The sequence below is a fragment of the Papaver somniferum genome, chromosome 10 (genome assembly GCF_003573695.1).
Source record: "Papaver somniferum cultivar HN1 chromosome 10, ASM357369v1, whole genome shotgun sequence".
Lineage (NCBI taxonomy): Eukaryota > Viridiplantae > Streptophyta > Magnoliopsida > Ranunculales > Papaveraceae > Papaver > Papaver somniferum.
Window position 1 is genome coordinate 100,884,705 of NC_039367.1, and position 19,128 is coordinate 100,903,832.

The window sequence follows — 19,128 nt, forward strand, 5'->3', positions numbered from 1 at the left end:
ATGAATCAGGGAAGATCAATACTGCGGAATATACAAGGATTCATTCTATTTTCCATCACTATTTGCATAACGATATACAATATACATAATCCTTGTAAACAAAAGATTTTTAACCTATCTTCCATCGACGAATTGACATAATAGGCTTAACTTTTGTTTGTCAAAAGTTCATCGATCTTGTATCAATACATGCATATCGACATATAAACGAGATAGCTTTTGACATGGTATGGGACAATAATAGTTCACGGACGCAAACACACATATCCCATAACATATTGCAATATATAAAATCACAAAGATTAATACTGCAAAAAAATCTTTGCCCTTTGAAGGTAGAATCAATCTTTTTCGCATGGATTTACACCAAGAGTGGTTACCAAAATCGTATAAAAATATTTTCTTAACAAAGAAGAACATACAAAGTCATTAAAGACCATGCATCATAGTTCACATAAGATGATTGTGAACATTCAAGAATGCCATATCAATGCGTACTACCGCCCATTCTTGAATTTCCTTCTTTGTGATTCACCAACATCATTCTTGTAAAAGCTACAAATGAGCTTAGAAGATAATTACTCCAAGAATCCAAGTGCCCAAGTCCAGTAGAGCAAGTGCGACGAAACGGAGCAAAACACTCAAAAACAAGATACAGGACAACGACCAACCTAAACTCATTCACATTTAGGATTTATGATCACCATTTTGAAGATAATTCAAAGAGGAAGAGAATGCAAAAATAATGAGGTAATTCCGAGTTCGGACGAAGAAGTTACGGCCAAAACAAATTTACCGAATATCGACGTCAAGTATGCATACGGGATTGCAAATGAATTTTCGTATCCTGGAGCAGTATGCAAACGGGTATGCGTACCTAAACCCCTGGATTTTGATTTTAAATGATGTTATGTATACATGATATGTGTACCATGTAGTCCAAACACCCCGAACTATTATTTTCAAATCTAAAAATTTAAGAACCTTAAACACAGATCAAGTTAGGTAGAAAAGAACGATAAGAAAGGTACGTGAATCATTATAAGTTCTCTAATAAAATAAAAGCACAAATATTTCTCAAGTTTATAGACATACCTTTTTAGATGAATCCAATTGAATTCTACAGCCTTACCAAACATAATCTGTGCGCCCCAATTTTCGTGTTTCCCTCACCGTATACATAACAGGTCATTCCTTGGTGAGGATGCACTTAAAACACACTCAAGTTGTGTTGAGGTGAACAATGTCTCGCTCACCACAAGTGACTTTTGGATTATCATGAAAGATATCACTTTTATAACCTTTCACATCCAAATCCATCTTTCCAAAGAACTCTTTAAGTTCCAACATCATGGATACTGCCTTCTCCATAGTCATGGAATTTTCTGGGAGATCATTCCTTTTCACAGTCAAAGTGTCATTGACTTTCTTTGGAACCCACTTATGAGTGCGTTTAGAAACAACCAGAACCTTCTTCCTGTTACTCTCTTCAAGATTTCTCGAAAGAGGATTGGATTTACTATTCTTTTGCAAGTTAGTCTTTCTCCAACTGGGAACATCGGATCTTGTCTTCGTCTTTACGAAGTTATCCTTTTGATAACCATTACGATTGTGAAAAGGATACGTATGAAGTTTATAGGAAAAAATAGGTTTATCACAACACTGATTCCTTTGTCTAAAGGTTGGATAGTTACAACCTGTAGCATTAAGGGGGTTAGCCTTAACATATGATCTTGGTTTCACAACTTCTTGTGACGCCCAAACAAGAACATATGAAGTTTTTCATTCCTTATACGGAAACGACATCTGCTTTCTAGGTGATCTTTATTTCCGCAATAGTGGAAAACATAAGGAATTTTCTTACCTCGATTCGTATGTGCTGACTTTGGAGGTTGATATACTTTGCTCTTTCGAACGTTAATTGCCGGCGAAGGTATTTAACTTTTGTCATCAATGGAAACCTTTTGTTGAGAAGAATCACTAGCCTTGAAATTTTTTATCTCTTTGCTAGTACTTGGAGCATCTATTCCCTTATAGCCCAATCCTCGTGTATCACGATGATTTTTACTTGCTCATAGCATAGTGGTTAATTTGATTGAACAAGTATTGAACTTTTTCAAGTCATCTTCCAACATCTTGATTTTATCAAGATCAGCAGTTAAATCAGTCTCAAGGCGGTTTTATCGAGCGAGATAAATGCTTTCTCTGTCGTCAAAACTTGTTTGCTGGGAGTTAATCCTTGCTTCAGGTTCTGCAAGTTTCTCTTCCAACAAAAAATACTTTTGATGGAGATTATCACATTCAAATGACTTCATACGTAGGTTTTCCTTAGAATCCTTGAGGATCGATTCGTTAGAATGATTCGAAACATAAACACTTGCGTAACATCTTCTCAATTTCTTGTTTTCTCGACAGAGAGGAGTCAGAAGAGGAGTGACATGAGAAGTTGTCATCTTCTTCTTTTCTAACGAATTCAAAACCTTCACATACTCAGAGACTTCCTCATCAACATCTCTATCAATATCTGAATCACCTTCATCAGAAAGTTCACCCAACTGTTCTTCTAGGCGTGTTTCCAAGACTTCAACAGGTTTTACATTAAAAAAATGTTTAGATACTGACCTAGATGTGACAGTCGTCTCCGGTGAGCTTTGAAAATCATCTGATAATTTATGAACATGTACGTTATTAGAGAGAGACTCGTCCATAATCAGATCGCTACAAACACAGACTTATGAGGTCTTAAACGTGTTTTCCTGATCAGATACCAATTGAAAAAGCGGGGATACAACAACCATACCCAATATTTCGCTTAGCAATCTGTATGGACAAACTCTAATATACTTTCTAGAGAATCAACTAGACAGTCAGACTCAATCTAGATAAAAAGTATATCAAAGAGTTTATATCTCAATCTCTCGATTTGATATGTACTCAAGCAAATAGAAATCTGCGAGTCTTTATCAAATACTAGAGAGATAACTTGGATGGTATCAAAGACCAATATCCAAGTGTCAATCAATTTAAATCAACAACCAAAAGGTCGGATATTCTAATTGATTGAACAACGCACAACCTGTGATATTTCAATTATATAACAAAATATAATGCGTAATAGAAATAACACAGACACCATAATTTTGTTAACAAGGAAACCGCAAATGCAGAAAAACCCCGGGACCTAGTCCAGATTGAACACACACTGTATTAAGCCGCTACAGACACTAGCCTACTCCAAACTAACTTCGGTCTGGACTGTAGTTGAACCTCAATCAATCTCACACTGATCCAAGGTACAATTATGCTCCTACGTCTCTTACCCCAGCAAGATACTACACACTTGATTCCCTTAGCTGATCTCACCCACAACTAAGAGTTGCTACGACCTAAAGTCGAAGACTTTAATAAACAAATCTGTACCACACAGAAAAGTCTACAGTAATAGATAAATCCGTCTCCCACAGATATACCTACGAGTTTTGTTTCGTATTTTGATAAATCAAGGTGAACATGAACCAATTGATAACCTGGACTTAGATTCCCAAAGAACACCCTAGTATTATCAATCACCTCATAATAATCTTAATCGACGCGGCGAAAGAAGATATTGTGGAATCACAAACGATGAGACGAAGATGTTTGTGATTACTTTTTATCTTGCCCTATCAGAGATATAATCTCAATCCAATTCTTTCAATTGAACTCGTATGATAGATTATGGCAAGATCAGATCACACAACTACGAGAAAGTAGTATCGGTCTGGCTTCACAATCCCAATGAAGTATTTAAGTCGTTAACCTAGTTTAGAAGAAGAAACCAAAGGTTAAAGTAGAATCGACTCTAGCTTAGAACAACTAGTATCACACGTAAAGTGTGGGGATTAGGTTTCCCAGTTGCTAGAGTTCTCCCTTATATAGTCTTTCAAACCAGGGTTTGCAATCAATGTTAGCTTGGTAACAAAACATTCAATATTCACTGTTAGATGAAAAACTAATTAGATTCAAGCTAATATCTTTCAACCATTGGATCGAAAACTTAGCTTGTTACACACAAATGAAATGCACGTTTTAGGTTTGTGTAACCGTACCCAAACTTGTACATTTGTTGGTTCAATAATAGTTAACCAAATGGTTAGCCATATGAGAAATTTCATATCAACCATATTCTTCTTCACCATAACTAGTTCAAATGACTCAAATGAACTAGTTAGAGAGTTTTTCAATTGCTTAGATCTTATGTAACTACACAAGACAGAATCGAAGCAAAATCAATCTGATTCACTCGAATCGGTTCATGTACTTTATAACCACGGTTTGCAAAAGCATTTCTTAGTTTATAGAAACATGAGTTCAAGAACAATCGTTTTTAGATATAACCAGGTCAATTTCGCGGACTTAAGTTCCCGGAAGGAGTTCACAAACTCCGGCATATTTTCTCGGGTCGAGAACTTCTGCCAGTTCGCGGACTTAACTCACGCCACTATTCCGGTTCTCTTGATCAAAAAAGTTCGCAAACTTCGGTTCAAGGAATAAGGACTTATACATATATTTGTTACCACACAATGCTTATATCCACCAATGGTTATATAATCTAAACTCTCATTTCAATCATTGAAACATTCTCAGATGACGTTATATAGTTGTTATTCACAAACCATTTTTCGTCAGAGCAATTTTCAAAGTGATTGAAACATAACATGACTTGTCACTAGGTAAAGATGAACTTGGCTAAAGCGAAATCTTACCAACACATATTTCGAGAAATAGATAGGCGAGATAAACTCGGATCGAAATACCAAATGTGTATAATCAAAGTCTATATAGCAAAACGACTTTTTTCTCAAGATATGAGATAAATAGACTTTTGAGTGATAGATAAGTTCAAGTCTCCACATACCTTTTAGTCGATGAAGTTCCACCAGTTCCTTGAGTAGTTCTTCATCTTGTATGATGATTTCCATGGAGTTCTTGAGCTCAAATACACTTTCTATCCTAGTCCGAGACCTTAGCTATAGTAGACTAGAAATCAAGACTTATAGTTTTGATCACTAACATTGACAAACATGCTTGAGATAGCAACGCATGCGAGTTCGACCGAGCAATGCTCTAACAAATCGTATATCCATTATTGATCATGGGAACGTCGCAATGATTTGGCTTTGAGGCCAAACTTCTTCCTTCTTAATTTGATCAATTTCTCTTCTCAAGTTTTCAATAACCTCTTAAAGTTATTGAAGTGTATCTTCAGTCTTTTAGTTGTGTTCATCCAGCTGTTGGTTTTCCCGATCCAAACTACACATAAATTGGTGCATTAGATCTTCGAGAGGAGAAGAACTATCTTTAGGAGCATAACTTTCCATATCCTGGTCGTGTTCATCCATCATTTGAATGTGCTGGTCCAACTTTTAATTTTCCCGATCCATATTATCCATAAATCAGTGCATTAGATCTGTAAGACTAGAAGAATCATGATTAGAAGCATAAATATCCCCCCATCCTTGTGGGTTTTCTCTTACATACCCGTCATAAGGTTGTTGATATGCATGAGAATAACCATAAGGTTCCGCAGGATATTGATCATAGCCAAAAGATTGGTTTTGATTATACCCATGGAATGGTTGGTAGTTGTCATAATATTAAGATTGAAAACCATATTGATTACTACTGTTGTATGTGTAATCTTGTACTCCGTACATGTTATTTCCATGAGGAAACATGACGACTCACAAGAACAAAATAAAAAATAAAAGCAAAAAATCTAAAAACAAGCTAAACAAAAAACAAATCAATTAGCAACCGCTCCCCGGCAGCGGCGCCAAAATTTGATGCCTGTCGTAACCACAACAAATTAATCAAGATATTTCCCACTAATTAACTGGTAATATAGCGGTAGTAAGAGACTGTTCCCACAGAGAGCTGTGCAATTGATATGTTATTTAGTTCAGCAAAATAATAAAAGACAAGGGGGATTGTTTGATTAAAGTAAAATAAGAATAACAAATAAATGAAAGAGATGATCAAGGAATCCTTCGCGTTACCAAACGAAAACTGGATTAATATACTTATCTATCTTCGTTAGAACCATTCATCACCAACCGTAGAATAGCAGCTAGCTCAGTGCTATCCCCGAAACTCCTTTTACCACGAATACGGAAGCTCTCCAATATCAGATTCTATCCAACCGAACCACCAAGTAGTAACTCAGTAAAGGTGTAATCCAATCGAACGCTTTAGGCTTTGTGAATTAGGTTGATCCCAGTAGTTAAACTCTTAGCTCAGGGTCCACTTGTTGGTGTTATTTTCACTCGCAATTCCTCCACAGAATCCCTCTGCAAGGTCTCGCGATTTATACTTTTGTATCAATTATTCGACGATTACTTATCTCCTAACTCAATACTAGCAATAGAGCAATCAATAGACTAATCTAGTATGCATCCTAAATCAATCTAAGAATCACTCATAAACATTAGATGTAGTGAAAACAAACGATAAGATGATTAAAACTCATAACAAACTTGTATAATAATAAAGCTTCACGCTAGAACATTGAATTCATCCTTAATCAATAAAGTTTAGCTTCTCATGATTACATAATTACCCGGTTTCCCCCTAAAGGGATAAACCCTAGAATATTTTATGAAGAACAAAAGTATAATATGAGATGAGATCCGATAGGTACAGATTTGTTTTTAGATTAAAAAGTGTTTCTTAAATAGTATTCAAGTTGTAGAAGTCCCGTGCTCGAATCCCGATCGAAATAAGATGTTAAACTTGCCAAAACTCCACCAAAACCTAGCCAAACTCGTGTGGAATAACCCCACACATGGGCCGCGTCATGTGCCGAACAAGCCCTGAAAGAAGTCCAGCCCGCTTAGTCTTTGGCTTGTCAATTCCACGGAACTGACAGCCTATTTTCTTCTTCTTTTCCCTCGGCCAGATTTTCCGTCCGTAACTTCTCCTGTATCTGTTTTCCCTTACTTTCTCGTCAGTTTTACGGCTGAAACTTTCTAGCCGTAAATTTTCCAGTAACTTTCAGTATTTCTTTCCTACTTGCAGTTCCATAAGAATCTCGACTATCCCTGTCCAATACCAAAACCCATTACAGCTCGAGTTATTATCTTCCACAGCGCCCATTATTTCTCTCTCGATCACTGCCAGCTCCATGATTATCTCACTGAGTATAACCATCACCTGCCGTCGTCTTCAATTCTGCCCAACTGTTCCTATCTTTTCTTAACTTCCAAAACATCCGAACTCATTCATGTGCAAGCTCGAGCTCTTCTTAGCTTCTTCCTAACATCACCAGCAACAACCAATGATCATCAGCTTATCGTCACTATGGTCGTCAACAGCTCCAAACTCGAGAAAAATCATCAATGACCCTCGTCTTCTTTACTGCCAGCAAACTCATTCTTTCAGTGGTCACCAAGCTCAATGCAGCGTCCCCTTGCTTTAATTTTCTCGGCTAAACTCATCCACTTCTCACCAAAGACCCTGAGCAGCAACTTCTCTTCATCAATAGCATCAACGCTTTTCTGTCGAGCTCTAACTTCGTCTACATCAGTTCCATCTCGTTGATCATCATCAGCATCTCTTGTCATCACTGCCAATCGTCCATTGCTAAGGCTCATTCCATTGCTGCCATCATCTGCAGCTCCATTACATTACCAGCTCAGCTTTCCATCATGACTCGGTCTCCCTGACTTCATCTCGATCTCGAGTATCACATCTCCATTCAACCGTTGATCACTGGTAAGCACTGCCAATCTCCATCCACAACAACTACCACCAGCTACAACACCACCGAGACCTCCCTCTCTGGTTCAACTCCTCCTCGTCACTGAGTTATGTGGCAACAGCATTATCATTGAGCTACTACAGCTCAGTCCCACGACCAACAGCCTCCACAGATTCGTATCTTTTCCATCAATCACCGTCGGCATTTTCCCATGTAAAGAAAAGTGAAGATGAAGTGCCCTGAGTAGTTGAACCTGACGCCTTTAACCTTCCAGTCAACTGTCAGTTTTACTGACAATTCAGTTCTTGTTCCGTGGCTGCCTTGAGTAATACAGCTGGGGTGCCTATATAAATTCTGTGCTTCTTTGCTTTTCGATAACTTCGGATTGCTTCAAATGCTTGTAGATTCTTCGTACGAAATCAGAATGACTCCATTCTTTAGCCGTTGGCTTTGTATTTTCGTCCTCTTCAAGGTGATAGCAAGAACTCCTAGGTTTGAACGAGTTCCACTTGGTCTTTGACCCTTCTCCGCTTATAGCTAACTTCTTTTATTGCACAATTAAGTGCAAATTCACTTCTTTTGGACGATTCACCTAGCAAAACATAAATAAAAGAAAACAAGAGTAATATACAATAATTCGCAAGAATATATAGCAATTACTAGCATGGATTCAACATTAAATATATGCAAAAAATGCACTTAACAAACACTCTTCTAACTCATTGTTTTCCGATTTCTTTTGCCATGCTTCTGATTCCGAAGTTCTTCCTTCTTTCAGATTTTCTTCACAATTTTCTACTGGCTCTATTAGTTTCTTCCATTCCAACACATAACCAGTTTTCCGCTCTGAGATATTCTCCCCTACAGCACAAGCAGTAGAAAGAACTAGTTTCTCAGCTTCTTTCATGGGCTATACATTTGGAGCCTCATTTATTTTACATCTCCAAACTCCACAAGAGATACTTTAACTCTTTGCATTCTTCTTCTTTGTGTGGATGTGTCCCTGTTGTTATCTCTGGGGAAATACGAGTGTCCACATTCTTATCCTGGGTTTCATCTTCCATTTGGTCCTCGTCTTTTATAACCTCATCTACTGCAGTCAGTAACTTGAGTGTCTTGTGCATCTTCTTTCACAACACCAAATATGGGGATTAGCAACAGCTTGTAATCTGTTGCGAATTTTCAGCTGCTAATTTTGGTTGCAAAAAATTCGCAACAGTTAGAGAAAGTTACGAAACTCGCAACTGTTTTTCTGTTGCGATTCGCAACTAAACCCACTTGTACGCGTGTGAAAAATGAGTGTGGTTTCCTACACTTTTCAGCTGACTCGGTCTAGTTCATTATTCAGCCATTCAGATCAAAACTGACTCGGCTAACTTCTTGTTATCGAGAGAAGTCACTTTCTCATTCACTCTTCCGTTTCTTCTTCTTTCTTTCTCCAGCAAAACCTATCTCCGCGTCTTCCTTCTCCCACCACCACCACCACCACCACCACCACCGATCTCTTCTCTTTCACTCTCTATATACGAAAATATTGTTGAATCTGTATATCTGATCTTCATCAAGTAAAAACCCTTAATATTTTTTACAAGGTTAGGGTTTGAATCCCAAAGAAAACTGCAGCTGAGGATTTATTCGATATTATAAGGTTAGGGTTTTCTTAAAACCCTAATATTTCTTACAATCCCTAGTATGATTTCGCTGATTGATTTGATTTAGTGTATGATTCTTTATTGCAGGGTGGTTAGGGTTTTCAATCTCTATAGGAGTCGTCTTCATCAAACCTATGGTAATGGTAGAGATGATGTGCCACCTCAATCAGATGTTTAAGTGTTTAAGTTAATTTCTTAATCAATGGTAAGACTCAAATTTCTATAGATATTTAGTTGCTGCTCTGTATTGATTTCTGATTTGGGTTTTGATTACTTTTTTTCTCCTCTATCCAGAATTATTCCTAAGGGTTAGGTTTTCAGAGTACAAGACTTTATCATGGCAATTCAATGGTTGGTATTGTGCATCTGCTCATATTTTCAGTTTGTTTGTTTTCTATTTTTTATTTTATTTATTGTGTGTATTCTTTTATGCAGGCACCGAAGAGTAGAAATCCCTAGCTCCCAAATCTTCAAAGCCAGCTAAATCTGGTGGTGGAAACAAAAGAAGGTCAATTCATGATCCTCAAATTTAAATCTATATATATGCTCGGTTATTCTTTTCTGTAGGAACTATTTTTTTTTATTTTTTAATGATTTGTTTTGTTTTTTGATTTATATAGAAGTGAACCAAAGGTTAATACCATTCTCTTGTCTGATAAATCTAGGGTTTAATCAGTAATTTTGTTAAGATTTTTGTAAGATCATTACTTCAGCTGATTTAGTGAATAATATGTCTTTACTGTTTGATGAATATGCCTTTACGTTTCACCTCTAATACCTGTATTTACAAATTTGGTTTTCTGGAAGGGCCAACATTTATTGGTAAAGTTAATGAAATTCTTAGATGAAACTAATTGCCATGGGATACTTGAGTCTCTTTCTAGGTCAGAGTATACATTCCCGCTTGAGTTATTGTCAGTGTGTTGTTGGAGCCATATTGCCCGTCTTTCAGTTGAACTATTTCTCAGTTTCCTACCATAGTGAGAATAGCATATTGAATATCAGTATCATATATGGCATTTGTTTAGTCTGATATACATATAAAACATATGCAATTTGTATGTGCTTCCCAATAAATTTGTTTTTTTCAATAGTTCTATCTTTCCTGGGGTGTTTGATTTAACCTGCTAAGCATCTATTTTGTTATCCTTGTGCAGAGCTTCTGCAAGTCTTTTGTCGGATTTTCTCCGTTGCTTCTGATGGTATCCTCTTGGAGATCTCCATCAGGTAGAGTTGAGTCATGTATGTGTCCCATTTGTTCCTTAGAAAACGCACATTAAATGTTTGCAAAATTTCTTGTACTAGCAAGAACCAGGAGAAGCTGAATATCAGCAGACTAAAATGGTTGCTGATCTTGGTGGTCATATCATGCATGGTCTACGTGATCAGAATGAGAACCATGTCATTCAGAAGTGTATCGAATGCATTCGGCAGAAATTTGCTACTAACGTTGTTAAGAAATGTTTAACTTTTGGTGGCCCTGTTGAACGCCAGTTTTTGGTCAGTGAGATGGTTTGTATCTCCAAATATATAATGTTCTTCTACAGGTTTGTTTCTTCTACCTTGTGGCTTGCTATATACAAGTATATTGTTTTCGAGCAGCGAATCCTAAAATCAAAGCAGGACATAGTAGTTGTTTGTTTCTTATATTGTCGTTTGGTTCCTTTTATTGTGTATTGCAGGCTATGGTGAATGATTAATTTGATAATTATATAGTGCAAAAAGTACTGGAGACTCGTGATGATCAAATACCTAGGTTAAATACCTGCTGTGTATATGGTGGATTTCCTTATGGTCCTCAAGAAGCTGCACTGAGAAGGGGGGTTGATATAGAGTATAGTCATTGGAACTTCTAGAAGAATAAAGGTATTTATTTTCTCATAATGGATCTCAATTCGCAATGTTAGATAGATTTTGTTAGAAAAGTTTTGTACTACAGTTATCCTCTTTTGCTGACTTCATGAAATCCTGGTGCAAGATCGTGTTGAGAGGGGAAACCTTGACTTTGGTTCATTAAAGTTTCATGTACTTGACAAAGATGATGAGATGCCTGACATGGTTTTTTTTGACGATGTCGAACTTATTCTCGGTACGTGCTACAATGATGATAATTGTATAGTCTTATAATAGTTAAGTTTTGAAAAGGATGGAGAGTCTAATTTTTCAAGTATCTTGTATTTTTGCTCGGTGAGTAGGTTTTGTGCCTGAACAATAGGATTCTGATTACCACCAGTGCAGGTTTAGGTTGGAGGATCACCAATTCAGGTTGGAAATCTGTTTCACAGAAGGAAGAGAATTGGTTTGAACACCAGTAGGATATAAAAATGACATTTGTTCCTGCTTCAGAAATGGTATTGAACTTCTACTATCTTCTTTAAAATGCCATTTGTTCCTGCACTTAAGTCTTAATAAACTCATCTTAGGTGATTGACATCCAATATTTTGTTGATTGGAACCTCATGAATCTCTCAATTACCCTGTTTTTGTGGCCCAGGTTATAACAGCTGTTCAGACAAGTGGTGGTTGGTTTACTTTCAATTCTGATGCTGTGTAAGTTCGTTGTTTTATTTGGAACTTATACATGGCCCACTTGTTAGATTGGAACTTTGTGCTTGAAAAAAAAAGATTGGAACTTTGTTGTTTTGTTTCTTATTGAATGTTGAGTCTAGGTGAGTCATCTTCAGAACATATATTTTGGTTTATCTTTACTAGTTTGTTTTCCACTTCTGGGAATTCATACGCATGCTGTTTTTTTTTTCTTTTGTTTGTTTCAGAGAGGGAGATCAATCAAAACGAGATGTTTTGGTATTATTACTACAGGACATATGTTAGAAGTGTGGGAAAATGAAGAGAGCATCTTGCATCTTCGACACTGGGTATCTCCGAGAGGACAAACACTGTTCAGAACTGGTAGCTAAACACACTTGATTTTTTTCTTCTTTTGAATCCTTATCGTACTATATTGGTGTTTCAGTAAGGGGGATGATGTACTACCGAGGGGCTTTGAAGATTCAAGCCTTCCTTGACATGGCTGATGAAACTGGTAACGAACAACCACATCTTCTAAAAATATATATGTTTGACGAAGTTTAAAGTGACTAATAAGTTGATGTATTTGAATTGAAGAAATTTTGGAAGGCTACAAGGCAATCTCCATTCCATCAGAGAAAGAGTAAATGAGACAGAGATCCCTCTTTGCTCAACTAGAGGCTATTGCTGACATGAAGTTTGCGTATGTTGCTACTTGAAAGGGCTCTATTTTTCTTCAGAATCTAATATTTGGTGCTTTCTCATACAGTAACCCATCTCTTCGCGTAGCATATATTTGATGAAGTTGAAGTAAGCGAAGGTGGCATTCTACAGAAGGTCTATTATTCCGTGTTAATCAAAGCTGTTGATAACCGTGATCAGGTAATTATCCTTTAGTATCGTATTCTCTTCCAGACGGAACAAAGAAACAAATGTTCAGGATTAGGCATTCACATGTCTAGCGAGTAAAACAATAGCTTTCTCATTTCGAATATCGAATACTAATAGTAAATTGGTTCATTGTTTGTTGTAGATTTTGAGCAGCTTCGGTGAAAGTGGCGTGCGACATCTAGCACATTTCTCTTGCTGGTTCCAGTAGAAATGCCTCACAATTCATGGTGACAACTTAAACTTCAACCTTTGGGCATGCCTCATGCAGCAAGATGTTCACCTAGGTAGCTGGTTTCCGTAGTTCCAAAGAATGTGAGTTCTTTTTCCTTTAAATTGTTATGTAAGAACCTTGATGTGATACTGAATTTATAGATTTATCCACACGACAATCCTTTATATGATTTTTGTAATGTGCTTCATACTTTGTGTATGAGTTCATCATGGTGAATTAACTCTAAGAACACTTTCTTGATACTTTTGTTGGATTAATTAGATTTTCAAATGAACAGGGGAACCTTGATATTGCTACTGGGAAGTCTAATATTGACCTGGTTTTGACCAGTCAAAACCACTATTTTTCTTGGTGTTACAAAAATTTCGCAACCGCATCCGCCTGTTGTGAAATTCCAGTTCGCAACTGTTTAAAACAGTTGAGATCTATCAGCGTTGCAACAGTAAACTGTTGCGACCGAAAATTTGCAGCGTCAACGAATCCGTTGCGAACTGCAACATCGACTTTTGTAACAGAGCTAAACTGTTGCGACCCCGGTATGCAACTTCCATTTACCGTTGCTAATCCTTAAATTTGGTGTAGTGTTTATCAGCATCAATATTCTAACAGACTATACTCTCAACTTCAACTTCTGCATTGTGCTCAACGTCTGATGCATCTATCATGGTCAGATTATCTTTTAAGGTTCCAACGTCTTGTGTTTCAGACATCAATGCAGAGTATTCCTGAAGATTTTCTTTTGTTTTCTCAGTAGCATTGTCAAATCGAATAATTGCTTCTTCTCTTTGATCTTCAGATCCATAGAAATCATCAGATGTTGGGACTACTTCCTTGATTTCTTCTTCAAATTTGTTTCCACCAAGCTTATCTTCAATTGATTTCTCCTGGGTCTTGTTTCCATCTCCGGTGCTGCTAAATTGATATATCGATTCGGAATTCTCTACATACTTCGCACTTTTGATATCCTCATCCACTAGTATAGTTCCTATTTCAACTATTTCTAGACTCTTTTCGACAGAACCAATACCATAGGGAAGCACACTTTTCTCGCTTTCTAGTTCAACCTTCTGTAAGCTTGTCTATATTGTTTCCTTGCAATCCTCACGTGTCTCGCATATCAATGTGGAGGGAGGTTCCGACATCAACTCTGAATTTTCTTCAAGGTTTGCACTTTCAACTTCATCCTTTATAATAGGCTCCATGGTTTCAACATGTTCTAGAGTCTTTTCTTCATAACAAATACATGCTGGCAACGCAATATTCTCATATTCTAGTTCAACTGGTTGTGAGCTTCTTTCTTCTGTTGCCACTAAAGCAGATTCAGTTTTGTCATGCCGGGAAGATCTTCAGTTGTTTCTTGGTTATTTTCTTCCAACACCTAGGATATCAAAGTAAAAGTTCTTGGGAGCTCGTCATCAACTAATTTATTTGGTTTTGGATTTTCCGTCATGCTTGCAACATCAGGCTTGCTATTAGGATTTTCCTCATCCCGTACAGTTGTTATTTCTTTCTTCGCGTTGGATTCTTTCGCATCAATATTCTGTTCGTTGCTAATTATATCAGTGTCATGCACCTGTTTAGTTAATAGTTAGAGTTTCACTATCATATAAAACATAACGAATAAGATATTATGCAGTCATATTTATGCCGAAGCTGCTAACCTTTTTAACTGCTTCGTCACTTGTAGATACTACATATAGTCTCGCTGCAACATCTTTCTCTGTGATCTGTTTTTCAATTTCCTCACTTTTTTCTGCTCTCTGAACTTCCTGTATAACCTGCACAAGAGTACACTCATAATGAGGATACATAGAGAGGATGGGAAACAACGTGAGTAATTTTATATAACCTATCTTAACTTTCCAGCTTCGGAGTGTACTTGTGGGTCTGTCTCTTCAGGCTTCAAACTGGGTCTTGTCTCTCTGAATTTTACAGCCTCCGTGTTCTCCTCTTGAGTGTTTTGAAAAATTAAATGATTTCTCCGGATCCAGTATGCTGCTGGTCCATATCGAGCTTTTTTACCAGATCAATTGGTTCAAGTTTCCCAGACTCCCTTTCAACTGATTCGACCAACCCATCAACTTTCTTATGGCGTAAAGTTCCATTTTCTATGTCTTTGACCTCTTCAGTTGCTTCTATATTTTTTGCCCCTTTATGGTCATCTTGTTTTGGTTTAAGATTGGAAACAAATGTATCATCTTCATCCTTCCATAAAGTATATGTTTCTCCATTCTGAAAAATTTCACAGGAATCGGCTGTTCGTAGATTCTGCTACATAGATGCTAGGTCAATGAGGTTTACTTCCTGCATTAAAATGGAGTCAAAATTGAGAAAAAAATTTCTTAGACTAAGCAGTTTCATGTAAAGGAAAGTTATAACTTATAAATGTAGTTAACCTCTTCCTGAAGTGTAGTCTGATTCTTGGTATGGTCAATTCCACTTAATTCCCCATTTTGTATATCTTCTGAAAAGACGAGGGTACCCAAATACACCACAATCTTTAAAATATACACCTATAAGTCCTCTTACCGAAAGTGATTGTCTATGGACAAAGTCGAGACAATACGACAAATCGGTATTCACACTTTGTGTGATCGTCTATGGATACAAGATCGAGACAATACAACAATCAACGTGTGATTACTTGATAATAGGTTCGGACTTAACCAAACTCTATAGGATCACTATCAAGTAAAGCGGAGTTCATGTTTGTGTATTTTACTTCTAATTATAATAAACAATTATAATTGGGGTTATTTAGTTTTTGGTACTTATGTTTTGGCCAGAGTTAGTATTTGGTCTAACATTTGTCCAGCTTTGCATTTGGTACTTGGATTTGACGTTGACCATCTTTGACTGAATTTTAATTAATTATCTAAAATAATTTTTTTGGAGTTACAAATTTACCCTTGCTATGGCTTAAGATCCAAAGACTGATAAACCAATGAGCCGGTCCCCGATGATTTAAGAAGAGATCATGTAGGAATCCCTAAACTCGTCTCTTCTTTTCACAAAACCACTTCACGGTTGTCAGAAGCCTTCACTGCTATTGTTTTCACACCTACTGTGGATAATGAAAGCAACACTTTTCCTACAGAGTAATTTAGATTCAAACCCAAAAGATGACAGTAATGGAAGTTAAAATCCGATCTGGAAAAGTATGAACTCAGAGAGAATAAAAAAAAATCATCAATCAAAAATCAAGATTCATCTTTTTATTATATAAATTGAATCATCAATCAAAACATGGCTTCTTTTTCCGATGATGAATTGAAGTTGAAATTAAAGATTCACGGAAACAAATTGGGAAAAAAAAGGTTTGAAGAAGTTTTTTCCACCATCAATCTTTGCTGATCGAAAATTATCCCTCTGCTAATCTATCTCCTCGAAAATTGGTAAGCAAAAATTTTAGTTTTTGTGTAAACACAGAAAATTTTCGACAATTTTCGGTTGCGCTTTATGGAAATTTAAAATTAGGGCAAAAGTTAAAACTATGCTAGGGTTAATTTGTATGCAGTTCAGCAGTTGTGGATTGAGCTTTAAATCATGATATGCAATCTACTGGATATTCTATGAAAAATTTGGGGATAAGGAATGAAATAGAAGTGATTGAGATGAATTACATGGTTTGATCTAAGATTTGGGGGTTACTTTTGAAGATTCAATTTGGTTGAAATTGGTGTATAATTGTGCAATGGATGAATTTCAACTGGGTAATGGATGAATTTTGAATTTAATTTTTTGATTGTATAATATAGATTCAGTACCACTGTTTTTTATCAATGGAGTTTCTAATACACAATCGACTTTGGAGGCGGACGAAGACGAGTAAAGATATGTAAATGCTGAAAAAGTAAAGGGTACTATATTAAACCCGCATAGTAATTTCGTTTTATATAAACTTTTTTATTAATTTCTAAACAAAATTCAAAAGTTAACCCAGTCAACCCAAGTCAACGTGAAATCCAAGTACCAAACACAAAGCTGGAAAATGTTAGACCAAACACTAATTCTGAACAAAATGTAAGTACCAAAAACCAAATAACCCTTATAATTGCAGAAATAGAAAAGTAAAAGATACATCAAGATTTTGTTAACGAGGAACCGCAAATGCAGAAAAACCCTGGGACCTAGTCCAGAATTGAATACTCTCAGAATTAAGCCTATATACAAAATATAAACCAACTTCGTATAGTTGAGACCAAGCAACTAACCCTAGTTCATTTAGTTTCTTCAGTATCCCTGCGCTTCCGAAATTCAATAAGTGCACGCACTGGAACAATTCATTTGGATCGTATTCCAAACAGTAAAGGAACAACAAATCTGTTTGGTAACAACTCTATTGATTCTTTCCAGATAATGATATCTCAAGTCATATGCAAAGGATCTTCCGTTTAAACTAATAAACTCCTTTGTCTGATTAGATCAATCCAATCTCTATTGCCTAAGTAATAAGATTCGAATTTGTTACAATCAAAATAGATCTCAAGAGAACTATTAGGTGTTACCGATATCACACAACTAATCAATCGAATAAATTCGATTCTAGTTGGATCGCAGCCGATCAAGGTTTGTGTTACACAAATATATGAGAAACCAATAAGAAATATTCTTCGTCTTCAAATCTTCTTCAATCTTCAATTAAACATGCACAACACCACTTGAATCTCTTGTGATCAATCACGCACAGAGCGGAGTCTGTTAACAATGGATTATCACAAGATGTCTTTAGATCTACAAACAGTTCTAAAGATCCCGTCGACACTTCGATCTAGTTTGAGTGAATCTTATATCAGAAGAGAAGATTCTCAAGAATAAACAAACTAGGTGCAATCAAAGTTCAACAACCGTTAATCAATCAAATCAATCAAAAAATAATAAACTGCAATTATCTAGTTTCCCACCAACGATACTCGTAGATCTTCTTCATCCTACATAAGTCTTTAAATGAGCGGTCGTAAGAGATTTCGCCTAATTAGGGTACTTTCCTCGCCGGATAGACGGCTCCACCAGAAACAACAAAAAGATGAAGTTTGCCTGGCTCTTAGGATAGCTTGCTAGAAATGCAAATTTAGGTATTTATAGACCAAGGATGTTTGGACACCAAGGATTTTCCAAAATCGAAAGTATTCTCAAGATATGCAATAAATTCCCATTCGATTTTCATAATTCCAGGAAATACTTTTTTCAATAATTTTCGAAATCTCTCAATAGAAAATCTCCTATTAGTAAATGCACATTACTAATTTTTATTCTCTAGAGATATGCACTTAATTGCTGGTAATTAAAGCATATAAAACTAACAACCTTAATTAAAAGATTCTTAATTTATTTCGGACCGGGATCTCATAAGAGTTATTGTTCGTGTTCAAAGTACGTTGACATCTTTTATTTGTAAGTGCTCTTTCATATTTACAATCTTGGAATCAATTATACCACACTTCCAAACAAGTTAAGAATTGGTTCACCTGTATTCCAAAAAAACTATGTGATTGATCAAATATCAAATCACATTCATGGGTTCAATTGGTTCTACCAATCACTGGGATCGATTATGCATTAATATGGAACACTTGTGATCGGTCACACAAGTTACCAGGACCGGTTACACCAGTTACCAGGATCCGTTACGTCAATTACCAGAACCGGTAACCATATACTCATGGTATTTCTTGTGATCGGTCACACCAGTCACTGGGGTCGGTTACACCAATTACAAGGACCGGTTACACCAATTACAATGATCGATTACACAACTCTTTTGTGATCGGTCACACCAATTACTAGGATCGGTCACACCAACTACAAATATCGATCATACCATCTCAGGTGATTACTTAGGATCGGTTACGCTAATTAATAAAAACTAGTCATACCAAATCATAAGTCAGGCATTGTGATTAGTTATACCAAGATACATAACAAGTTATGATCGGTTCTACCATATCACACATATTGGTAATCCAAAGATATGCAATGAATAACAATACAAATAAGCCTAGCGATTTCCCTTTCGATTCATAAAACAAGTTCATGAATGTACTTCCTTTAAACAAATGTAAAACATTGTTTCCTAGGATGAAATC

The 19,128-nt window shown here is 36.4% G+C and overlaps 2 long non-coding RNA genes across 2 annotated transcripts; both read left to right on the forward strand.

Annotated features, from left to right (window-relative positions):
* Positions 1–9,491: 9,491 nt before the first annotated feature.
* Positions 9,492–9,898, forward strand: LOC113317258. Its single transcript, XR_003343367.1, has 3 exons — positions 9,492–9,595; positions 9,685–9,741; positions 9,826–9,898. It is a non-coding gene; the product is annotated as an uncharacterized LOC113317258 (long non-coding RNA).
* An 837-nt stretch (positions 9,899–10,735) lies between these two features.
* On the forward strand, positions 10,736–13,184 carry LOC113317257. Its single transcript, XR_003343366.1, has 9 exons — positions 10,736–10,937; positions 11,073–11,256; positions 11,369–11,479; positions 11,629–11,741; positions 11,885–11,940; positions 12,165–12,266; positions 12,365–12,433; positions 12,517–12,801; positions 12,953–13,184. It is a non-coding gene; the product is annotated as an uncharacterized LOC113317257 (long non-coding RNA).
* Positions 13,185–19,128: the final 5,944 nt, after the last annotated feature.